The sequence below is a fragment of the Ranitomeya variabilis genome, chromosome 2 (genome assembly GCF_051348905.1).
Source record: "Ranitomeya variabilis isolate aRanVar5 chromosome 2, aRanVar5.hap1, whole genome shotgun sequence".
NCBI lineage: Eukaryota > Metazoa > Chordata > Amphibia > Anura > Dendrobatidae > Ranitomeya > Ranitomeya variabilis.
The window spans coordinates 213,137,486-213,149,662 of NC_135233.1; the positions used below are offsets into that span (position 1 = coordinate 213,137,486).

Here is a 12,177-nt window from a genome sequence, read left to right on the forward strand (position 1 = left end):
TAGTTGCGGCCTGACCCGTCGGCCTATTATCCAATGCCTGGTTTTACAGGCAGCTCTGAAACTTCCGAATAAGCTGTGAACTAGTAGAATACAGCATGTTGGCAGGCCGGGGGCCCGACAGGCATTTTGCGGCCCTCTCCAACTCTTAGTATTAGAGCTCTTCGGGCTCCTTCCACCAGTCCAGTATTGAACTTCTTATTCCCCAAGAAAATACTGTATATTGTAATTTGAAAATACTGTTGAAATTATAGTTTGCTTTTTTGATTCCTTTCTTTTTTCTTTCTACTGAAATCCAACAAAAATTTAAAAAATTAAAAATGCGAACATTGTTGTATTTTTTATGTATTATTTTTTATTACATTTTTATGTAATTATTTTACTACACTAGCACTAAACTTATTTATTATGCTTTGCTTAATAAAAATGACAAAGCATGGGGGGAGGGTTGACTTGAACACTAAAGTCTATGGGGGTTCAAAATGTTAATGTTAATCTTAAGAACTGTTAAAACAGAATTTAGTAGTCTTTCTGGCAACACTACATTTTGTACAGTCTTGACATTCATTATATTATAATGACTGTGAAGAATATGGGAGGGTCAATTTAATGTCATGCCCATCAACTGTATCATATCCAATTTAGTTTGTACCAAGGATCTCATGACAGGATTAGCCCCTGGGATCCAACCTGTATAACTGTTTAATTCAAATTCCCTAGTCAGAATTTCAAAAGGAGATTATGGAGTATACGGTTACATTTTCAATATATCTGGAATGGGCCGAACGCCTGCCAGAGTCTTTATCCGTTCTAGCAGCCAGAGTAGGAGGATACGCAGAATGGCTACTAGAAGCCAGATAGCAAAGCCATGTTTGGTCTCCAAGCGTTATGGGGGCTCAGCCGGATCTGATGGCGCCAAAACCACCGCCCTATGACTTTCCGTTGGGAAGTTATAATTATTCATAGGTTTTTGAGTTTTATCTACAAAACCCCAGGGAAGTCAGGATTTATGAAAATGGAGTGACTGACCAAGGTGTTAAATGCGTGTATAAGGCCATGTGCTTGCTCTTTTTGTTTTGTTTGCTGTTCACTTCTGAGGGGGGTTCCTGTTGAGTAACATGTTGGACGGAACTGGAAACAATTGGCACCCCACACCCTCCATGTGGTCCAGCTCACATGGCCAAACATCAAACCAGTAGCTGACATGATTAATCTGCTTATACTTTTTGTATTACCGCCTGTATTTGCATATCTGACCATTGTATATGTATAACCATTGTGTATATAGTTGTCATGCACAGTGTAGGTCAGACTAAGTGCAACACAAAGGGATAAGGGAAAGTGAACCAAACACTAGGGAAGTGGGGAGTGGAGACCCCTGGACAGATCTAACGTCACCCTGTCTGTCCTATCATCCCTATATAGGTTCTGCACCTATCGCCGAGCAGGATACCTAATCCCTGCCTGACCTGGTGATAAGCCCTGCAATGGAAAGGACAAGATGATTGCTAGTCAATCCTCACTACCACTAAAGACAACTGGGATAGACAAATAAAGCAAGGGAACATTTAGCTTGAGAAAACTCAGAGAGAAACACCAACATCCTCCACACTCCAAAAAGCTACAGCTCCAAGCCTCAATAGGGAAATGCAAATAGAAAATATCACCCACTCTTGCAAGCAGCAAGCAGAAAGTATACCAACACTCAGGTCCAGGTGTGGCCATGAGCACTGGGGGAGGTGGCCACTCCTCTGCAAAGCAAACTACAGAGACCTTTTGCAGACAGATGCAGTGCAACGTTCTGCAGCCTCTGACACATCTGTGACAATAGTGTTCTGTTTAGTGTGCCTTTAAGGGGATTAAATATATAATTGAACCCTGGGCTTCTCTTTTATCTTGATCCATGAATCCACACGTCCGTGTTCTCGGTTTAAGTTTCCATGCTACCGGGCTGGTTTCTGGCCCGATATTATCCGTTAACGGACCAGGCATAAATCCAATGAGGAACTGGTGGCATTCTTACCAGGCTGGCAAGGCTCTGTTTCACTGGTGCTAGTGAAAGGGGCCTTTCAGCCTGTCAGGGTTGTGAGCAAATGTTGTGCCATGCCCACGGCTCCGTGGGCCACAATTTCTCACTTCCCATGCCTCCCTGTGCCCATGTGGACAAGGGGTGTTTGTGTAAAACTGTGTAAGTGGACCATACGCATCCCAGGGGGTACAGAACATTACGATGGTGAAAATGGGGAGACCAGATTACATGATCCTTCTGATATAATAGTGACATCAGGCGACGTGGTGAGATGCGGGTTCTACAGAATGACTTTAAATATTACCACTTGTCTATAAATACAAGAAGATTTCTGGAGACCAGACAGAAGCATTATGAGTGTTCTCTGTACTTAATAATTGACGGATATTGAACTTCCTGTCTTTCACGCGTTAGCATTTAAAGACTTCATAGGAAAACCTAAGGCTCTAAGCAAATGTCTGTTTTTCTAAAAGGATTTTCCTTTTCCACCCACTTGTGAAATATCAAACGGACAAACAAGTCTCTAAGAGTCATAGCTGGAATCTCTAGGGCCCCACAGCAAACCTATGCTTGGACCCTCCACTTAGCAATCATGTCATACCCTAACAATGAAGTTAAGTGAAATCTAATGTTCCTATAACAACATTAAAGGGCTGTTCCCACTGATATTATCAGATAGTGCTTGTAAACACCTGCACATTTGCAATTTGTTGCTTATTAAAATTTGCAGTCGTTCTTGAGAGATTAAACCTTTTTTTTACATCTTCTTGCTTAAGAGATTGACCACTGCTACTTTCTAGCTTACCACCATGTACCTGGAGTAGTAACTCAGCAATCAGATATTTATCATCTATAAATCACTAAATGATAAATGACTTTCGTGGGAAAATCCCCTTGAAGTAGCACCCATTATGGTAGATTTATGATATGCAGCTCTGGCAAAAAAATAAGAGACCACCACATCAAAACCCTGTCATGGGCAGCCCAATCTCCAGACCTGAACCCCATTGAAAACCTCTGGAATGTAATGAAGAGGATGATGGATAGTCACAAGCCATCAAACAAAGAAGAACTGTGTTGTGAATTTGGATTCTGGGCTCCCCCGGTGGCCGCTTGTGGAATTGGACTTGTCATCCTCTTTCCTGTTTCACCTGATTCCATCAGTAGTGGGTGTCGCTATTTAAGCTCATTTCTCTGGTGGTTTCTTGCCGGTCAACAATGTTATCTGATGCCTCTCAGTGCTTGTTCCTGCTTCTAGACAACTCTAGATAAGTTGGACTTTTGTCCATGTTTTGTTTTGCCTATTTGTTCCAGTTCACAGCTGAAGTTTTGTTACTGTGTCTGGAAAGCTCTCGTTGATCAGGGATTGCTACTCTGGCGTTATGAGTTAATGCCAGAGTTTAAGGTAATCTCTGGATGGTGTTTTGTTAGTGTTTTTCTGCTGACCATGAAAGTATACTATCTGTCTTCTGCTATCTAGTAAGCGGACCTCAAATTTGCTAAGACTATTTTCCTGCTGCGTTTGTTGTTTCATCTGAACTCACCGTCATTATATGTGGGGGGCTACTGTCTTCTTTGGAATATTTCTCTAGAGGTGAGCCAGGTCTTATATTTCCCTCTGCTAGCTATTTAGGTCTTAGGCCAGAGCTGGGCATCTAGCGATAAATAGGAAATGCTACCTGGCTATTTCTAGTTGCGCGGCAGGCTTAGTTCATGGTCAGTATAGTTCCATCTTCCGAGAGCTTGTCCCCCTATAGGCTTGCTATGATCTCTGCCTGCAGAGATCATGACAGTTTGACCGGCCGTTTCTCCTGATCTGCGGCGGTCCTTGCAAGAGTTTCAGGCGGATAGACCGGATCGTTGTCCGCCTGATAGACTGTTTGTTCCGGATGATTGGACCAGCAGAGTCATCTCTGAGGTACATTCTTCTGCATTGGCAGGTCATCCCGGAATTTTTGGTACCAGGGATTTGGTGGCAAGATCCTTCTGGTGGCCTTCTCTGTCACGAGATGTGCGAGTCTTTGTGCAGTCATGCGACGTTTGTGCTCGGGCCAAGTCTTGTAGTTCTCGGGCTAGCGGACTGCTGTTGCCCTTGCCTATTCCTAAGAGGCCTTGGACACACATCTCGATGGATTTTATTTCAGATCTGCCTGTTTCCCAGAAGATGTCTGTCATCTGGGTGGTCTGTGACCGTTTCTCTAAAATGGTCCATTTGGTTCCTCTGCCCAAGTTGCCTTCTTCTTCTGAGTTGGTTCCTCTGTTTTTTCAGAATGTTGTCCGATTGCACGGTATTCCTGAGAATATTGTTTCTGACAGAGGTACCCAATTTGTGTCTAGATTTTGGCGGGCATTCTGTGCTAGGATGGGCATAGATTTGTCTTTTTCATCTGCTTTTCACCCTCAGACTAATGGCCAGACCGAGCGGACTAATCAGACCCTTGAGACATATCTGAGGTGTTTTGTCTCTGCTGACCAGGATGATTGGGTTGCTTTTTTGCCATTGGCAGAGTTCGCCCTCAATAATCGGGCCAGTTCTTCCACCTTGGTGTCCCCGTTTTTCTGTAATTCGGGGTTTCACCCTCGATTTTCCTCCGGTCAGGTGGAATCCTCGGATTGTCCTGGAGTGGATGCGGTGGTGGAGAGATTGCATCACATCTGGGGGCAGGTTATGGACAATTTGAAGTTGTCACAGGAGAAGACTCAGCGTTTTGCCAACCGTCATCGTCGTGTTGGTTCTCGGCTTTGTGTTGGAGATTTGGTGTGGCTGTCTTCTCGTTTTGTCCCTATGAGGGTCTCTTCTCCTAAGTTTAAACCTCGGTTCATCGGCCCTTATAGAATATTGGAGATTCTTAATCCTGTTTCTTTCCGTTTGGACCTCCCTGCGTCCTTTTCCATTCATAACGTTTTTCATCGGTCGTTGTTGCGCAGGTATGAGGTACCTGTTGTACCTTCTGTTGAGCCTCCTGCTCCGGTGTTGGTTGAGGGTGAGTTGGAGTACGTTGTGGAGAAAATTTTGGACTCTCGTGTTTCCAGACGGAAACTCCAGTATCTGGTCAACTGGAAGGGTTACGGCCAGGAGGATAATTCTTGGGTCAATGCATCTGATGTTCATGCTTCTGATCTTGTTCGTGCCTTCCATAGGGCTCATCCTGGTCGCCCTGGTGGATCTGGTGAGGGTTCGGTGCCCCCTCCTTGAGGGGGGGGTACTGTTGTGAATTTGGATTCTGGGCTCCCCCGGTGGCCGCTTGTGGAATTGGACTTGTCATCCTCTTTCCTGTTTCACCTGATTCCATCAGTAGTGGGTGTCGCTATTTAAGCTCATTTCTCTGGTGGTTTCTTGCCGGTCAACAATGTTATCTGATGCCTCTCAGTGCTTGTTCCTGCTTCTAGACAACTCTAGATAAGTTGGACTTTTGTCCATGTTTTGTTTTGCCTATTTGTTCCAGTTCACAGCTGAAGTTTTGTTACTGTGTCTGGAAAGCTCTCGTTGATCAGGGATTGCTACTCTGGCGTTATGAGTTAATGCCAGAGTTTAAGGTAATCTCTGGATGGTGTTTTGTTAGTGTTTTTCTGCTGACCATGAAAGTATACTATCTGTCTTCTGCTATCTAGTAAGCGGACCTCAAATTTGCTAAGACTATTTTCCTGCTGCGTTTGTTGTTTCATCTGAACTCACCGTCATTATATGTGGGGGGCTACTGTCTTCTTTGGAATATTTCTCTAGAGGTGAGCCAGGTCTTATATTTCCCTCTGCTAGCTATTTAGGTCTTAGGCCAGAGCTGGGCATCTAGCGATAAATAGGAAATGCTACCTGGCTATTTCTAGTTGCGCGGCAGGCTTAGTTCATGGTCAGTATAGTTCCATCTTCCGAGAGCTTGTCCCCCTATAGGCTTGCTATGATCTCTGCCTGCAGAGATCATGACAGTACTGCTTACATTTTTGCGCCACAAGCTGTCATGTCGGACACTAGGGCGTCCGACAGACAGTGGTAATTCCTCATTTGTCCACTATATGCTCAGTGGCGCCGGCTAGATTGATCCAGATTGTCCGGGGTTAATCTGGCTGGTACTCGGGTTGGAGGCTTAATCACGCCCATTGCCTTTAAATAGTTTTGCTGGGCTTTGGGCGTCGCCGATTATAGCTTGTGTCTTGTGCCTGGTGATCACGGTCTGGAGTGGTGGTCTAGGAGAGGAAATATCGTATCTGGTGGTGTATTATCCTTCGTGATATTTCTCTTTCCTATATTTGTATTGTTTTGCCCTGTGCACATTATAGTGTTTTCCTGTGTGTCTGCGGCGTGGTGCGTTTTTCAGTTTTCCCTGTCTGTGCTTTCTGTAGGAGTTGGTGAGAGGTCTTATCACTGGGCGGCGGGTGGAGGTTTCAGCTTAGTACTGAAACAGGACTCAGGGTCAGGCCTGGCGGCCCAGACATGCACACCTTCAGTGTAAACTCTGGGAGAGGGACAGACAGGGTTTCCCTAGTTTGAGCGATATTGCAGGGGCCCGGGTAATCAGCTGTAGTCTACCCAGTACCCCCGTGACACAAGCAGTGTGAAAGACTGGTGGAAAGCATGCTAAGACGCATGAAAGCTGTGATCACAAATCATGGTTATTCCACAAAATATTGATTTCTGAACTCTTCCTGAGTTAAAACATTAGTATTGTTGTTTCTAAATGATCATTAACTTGTTTTCTTTGCATTATTTGAGGTCTGAAAGCACTGGTTATTTTTTTGCAATTTTGACCATTTCTCATTTTCAGAAAAAAATACAAAATTTATTGCTTGGAACTTTGGAGCCACGCAGTCAATTTATAGAATAAATGAAAAATTTACATTTTACTCAACAATATACCTATAAAGAGAAAAATCAGACAAACTGAACATTTTGCAGTGGTCTCTTAATTTTTGCCAGAGCTGTATTTCATAGAACACATCTAAAATGTTCATTTTATACCATATTAGAATAAACCATTTATAGGCATAAGAGAAAAATACACAAGTGTATTCAAATAATGGAAATATTAAGTTTTCCCAATACTGCGCCAAATCCTTAGTTAAAGGGACCCTTTCACTGGATTTTTTTTATTTAAATTGAGCAACTCGCCCAATAGCTTCAATTCCACTGATTCTGGCACAGTTTTCCTTTTTCTTAAGTGCCCCTCCCTTCCAAAGTTATGCCCCCCGGTAATAAATATGCAATTTCCCCTTCAACTGACTGAGCATGTACCACAGATCTCCTCCTGGGCGTGGCCATGTTTTGATTGGCCAGCATCAAAGGAAAAAACGCAAACGCCCACAGAGAAGTTCTGTGGTTCATGTCCAGTTAGTCGAAGGAAACATTTGCACCTTTATTAATTGGGGGCATAACTTTGGGGGTACAGGAGGGGTACAGAAAGAAAAGAAAAACTGTTCCAGAATCAGTGGAACAGCGGCAATTGGAGGATATACTTAGTTTAAAATAAAAAAAAAACAGTCAAAGGTCCCTTTAAATAATCATGTTCAGAGAATTCTAATAAACTTGACACAACCCAACCATATAAAAATAACAAAGTAAATGTAAAAATATAATGTTATTACCAACCACCTGTGGGTTTTATACTATTACCAGAATTTTGCAGTTTATATCAGCTGTTGTCAGGGAATTTTAACCCAATGTTATCAAATAAAAATCTCCTCTGGAACTGTTTTTAGTGTTGATTGCTCTGATAATCTGGGATTGTGTTATGAACATTACATAGAACTTTCGATCTGTCACATTAGAACACCACTTGAAAGTCCTCTTGGGATTGTTTGAAGCAGGGTTGTGACTAACATATGTTTATCGTTATGTCACTGGGCTCAACCCCATCCCAGGAGAGCGGCCTATGTTCTTAAGAGGTCATACTGAAATAACATATATGGAATAACATCTGCCCGCAATGTAAATCAAGTCTAATTACGTTGCTCTGGTTTGACGGCCAACATAGAGTAACACATTTTTGCATTTTTTTTTCTGTCCATCACACTTTTAGAACCAAACCCCATCATAAAATACATGATACTAGTGTCACACGCAATACTTTTACTAATGGCAAAAGAAATTTAAACTCAATTGCTAAGAAACAAGCCTCATGGGGAACATCAAGAAATATTAGAAGAATATTCTAAGTAGGTCTGAAGAAACAAACTCTATGAATACAGAATAGCGATGGTGTAAATCGAAGAAACGCTCTGCCTTCAATTATAGTATCAGGCCAACATTTTGCCACCCTTGTGTGTTTTTTTTTTTTTTCTTCCTTCATGATTTTTCTGTAAGGATTGGTTTAGAATATGGAGTGCAATGCCTGCTAGTCTGTTAAAGCTCATCTGGTGAGGTGGATCCACCTAGCCGCACATGAGGATGAATACGCAGACCTAGGGCGAAAGCTCAGGGAGCGACCTGGACTTGCTGGATGGCATGTTGAATAGCAAAGACCTGGAGAATAGGTAGACAAACAGAGCAGGAAACACCAGAAGACGTAGAGGCAGGGGTGCAGGCAAGCACAGGAACGGAAGATGTATAACCAGTCCAGGAATTGCAGCAGCATTTGTAGTGTGAACAAGTTCAGAGAAGAGTTTGTAATGCTTACAGCAGGCAAAGGGTTATTAAGCAAAGAATGGATAGTGACTGATGGCAAAGAGGAAGATGCAAGCTTGTTTATGAAGAAATGCAGTCTGATGCAGTAGCGATAGTAATATTACATCAGATGAAGGGTTAGCAGGTCTGGACCGGGACGCAAGTAAAGATGGAAGCAAGCAGGAATTGGATGTGCAGCGCCCCAGAGTCCTGGTCGTTGCAGTACTGACGCTCCGCCGCTAAGGGGGGCTATGGTATGTCTGATGGCACTGAAGGAGTTCACCTGACCAGGTATCACAGACACCAATACACTTCACAGTCTGGCCTCCAGGGGGAGCTAAGGGTGCTATGTATTAGGCCACTCCTCACAGTCTGGTAAAACTGGGGGTTGGATAGGAAGTTAGACAGAAGCTGACTGGGTTGGATCCAGGCAACATCCTGTGGCAGAGGGTGTTGCAGGGGAAGATTCAGGGGGGTCCCTGTCAGGGGTGGGATCCTGACAGAGGCCTAGCGAACAGAGAGAACGTTACGGGACCGCGCCTGCACGAGATAGCGGCGGTGCCCTAAGAAAGGACAAGAAGCGAGATTTATTGTGCTGAGTGAGAAACGAGATCAACGCAACAAGGAGAAACACCAGTAGGAGTCGTGCTGTAAGACGAGGCAACATCCTACTGAGGCGCGCAGCCGGTGGCCGGAACGCCGAGGAAGTATAGAGCTCCAGGCCTAACTTCAAACCTACGGCAGGACAGTCAGTTATAGGCGGGCTGTCTCACCCAAATCACCTAAGAAGACATAGGGGGCAACAACAGGAGAGGGGCGACACTAGGGTCCAGGAAGAGCTCCGAGCCTACCCGTCATACGGTGCGTCCTAGCCATATCATCTGGGGGACTAAGAAGAACATCAGAATCGAGTTGTGAGGGAACTTCAGAAACAGACACAACAGTTGTGGGGACTATCCCGTAAGCACAGCAGAGGAGGACCACAACACACAAGCGATAGAAGGTAGGCACAGATTTCCACCTGCAAAGGGAACTCTGGAGGTGCCATCGGACCGGCCGGACTTGCGCAGCCCGGTTAACCGTATTCCAGACTGAGGATCCTGAAGCCTTCAGTAAAGAGGTAAAGAGACTGCAACCTGGTGTCCTCGTTATTGACTGCGACCTGCACCGCACCATAACATCATCACCACCCACACCTTTCATTGGGCGCCCCTCAGCAGGGTCACGGACTGGGTCTAGCCACCGTGACAACCCCAGGACAGAGACTCAGAGGCCCGGTACCGGGTACCCCTCGGCCCTGCGGCAGTGGGGGCGCTACAGATGAGATGATTGCCAGCTGAGTAAACTGGTGAGATAAACACCAAGGCAAAAAGTAGCAAACATAATGCTTACTTAATACTTAGACGAGAGGCAGAAATATCGTTGATACAACCTGTGCAGCCAAGAGGTAATGGGACCAACTTCTACCTCCAAACCAGGTTCTGTGACAGAACTACTGGTCTGCATGGGGCCCATATACTGTTCTTGCTCAAGTGTCCATTTCTGTCTGTCTCTATAACTGACTCAGACACATATATATGTATCCAAGCAGTCTTACAAGGCCTCGTGAGGGTTTATGTCACTGGAGTTTGCCGGGTAACTTGTGAAACCCAATATGGACCAAAGCAAAGGGGGCGACCATAGGGGAAGAGAGCAGAGTTTGGCCCCGGAGCTGAGACAGGTGCATAACATGGTTGTGACGCTAGCATCCGATTGGATGGCTGAGCTGTCCATCACCATACTGACAGCTAATTCTACTGGTTTTAGCAGACAGATTTCTTAAGAATCTAAAGAATTTAGAACCAGCGACATCGACGCAGAACCGCGCTCCTGATGGTGCTGTAGGTGGTTCCATTACCTTTAGCAGCATCAGAGGAGCACTTTGGCACTGAAACTGGCCAGATCAGGAGCTAACAGTGCGCTCTAACTCTTCCGACCAGCTTCAGTGCAGTGCTTACAAGCTTTGTTGGTAAGAGCTTGTAAGCGCTGCTCATGTTCTATCACTACAGCAGTGGTCGGTCCCTTAGGCAACGAGCTTTAAACAATATAATTAAAAATTATTACTTTTACAAGCACTTTGCAATTTTACCCATTTATGAAGATTAGAGCCTTTAAGCTTCTTGGTGTCCTTCTCCTTTGAAGAAAAGAAAATTAGTAGTAGTCCAGCTGAATAGGAGATGTGCAGCAGAGGTCATCTGTGTGCTGTCCATGATTTTCACTGACCCATAGACTTGCATGGGTGATTTGGATCTCTTTTTCGATCACAAACTGGCATGTCTCCATGTGCTTTTATTGCGTTACATGATCTATGCTTAAAAAATGGACGTCTGGATGAGGCCTTAGGGCTTAGTTAGACATCCATTTTTCACGCACCTTTTATGTTCTATGTGGCTGTTCACATGTCCGTGAGTGGTCCGTGCCAAGTCACAAAAACATGTCTGATTCTGATCAGAGTCATGAATCAAACTCAGCAATGTAAGTCTTTGGTGCCCACTGCCAAGAAAATTATGGACAGCACTTGGATGCCACCCATCTGCTTCATAAGAAAAGCTTGGAAAATCTCCATCAATTTTTATTTTTTGCATACGTGACAAACTGCTGAAACTCTGATGGTAAAAATGGAAATTAAAATGTTATCCAAAACACTGATGAATATCGATCCTTTTTTTGTGTGTGTGAAAAATGACTGATGTCTGAAAGAGCCTTAAAAGAGTTGTCCACTACTAGGACAACCCCTTCTTGATCAAAATGTTTGGCCCCCATAAAATAATAAAGCCTATACTCACCTCCCGTGCCGGCACCGTTCCCACAGTGTCAGAAGTCGCTTTCCCCGGGGATGTGATGCGTTGTTGGGATATGTGACCCTGGTGCCCAATCAGCACTGGCATCACTGTCTTCGCCTCTGGACATTTTGAACATGAAGAGGAAGTCAGAGAACAGCTACGGCCCAGACTTCCTCTTCCTGCTCAACAGCGGGGACAGTGACGCCAGATTGGGCGTTGGGGGTCACATGTCACAACACCGCATGAGAGCCCCGTGGATAGCGCGTGCCGACACCGAGGGAACGATGCCAGCACCGGAGGTGAGTATAGGCTTTATTATGTTATCGGGCCCAAGCGAGGGCTATGAGAAGAAGTTGTCCAAGTAGTGGAAACTTGTTGCTACCAAACAGTGAAGATTACCCCTTGAGTGCTGCACTATTTTGCAGTTACTAGGCAGCTCATAACATCCTGGGATATCAATGCAGCTCCGACTTTTCCTCCTGTACACATGGCACCGAGGTGAATAACGTTATCTCGCACCATTGCGTGAAGTGTCTGGGGAATCTAACAACACCCCCTTTATAGGTGCAATCAGGGAAACCAACATGTGTAGGAGAATCTGTGCTGCAGGCCGTCTGCATGGTGATCATTCTACACCTGCCTGGTATTTATTTCACTGCCTAGAAGGACAAGTTTAATTCCATCTCCGATGCCCTCCTCCCCCAGTGACGTGTCACTGACTGGATATGGAAAGA

The 12,177-nt window shown here is 44.8% G+C and overlaps 1 protein-coding gene across 1 annotated transcript in view; it reads left to right on the forward strand.

Annotated features, from left to right (window-relative positions):
• The window catches only part of OLFML2A (olfactomedin like 2A), a 118,788-nt gene that overhangs the window by 35,729 nt on the left and 70,882 nt on the right, over positions 1-12,177 (forward strand). The window lies entirely within an intron of this gene.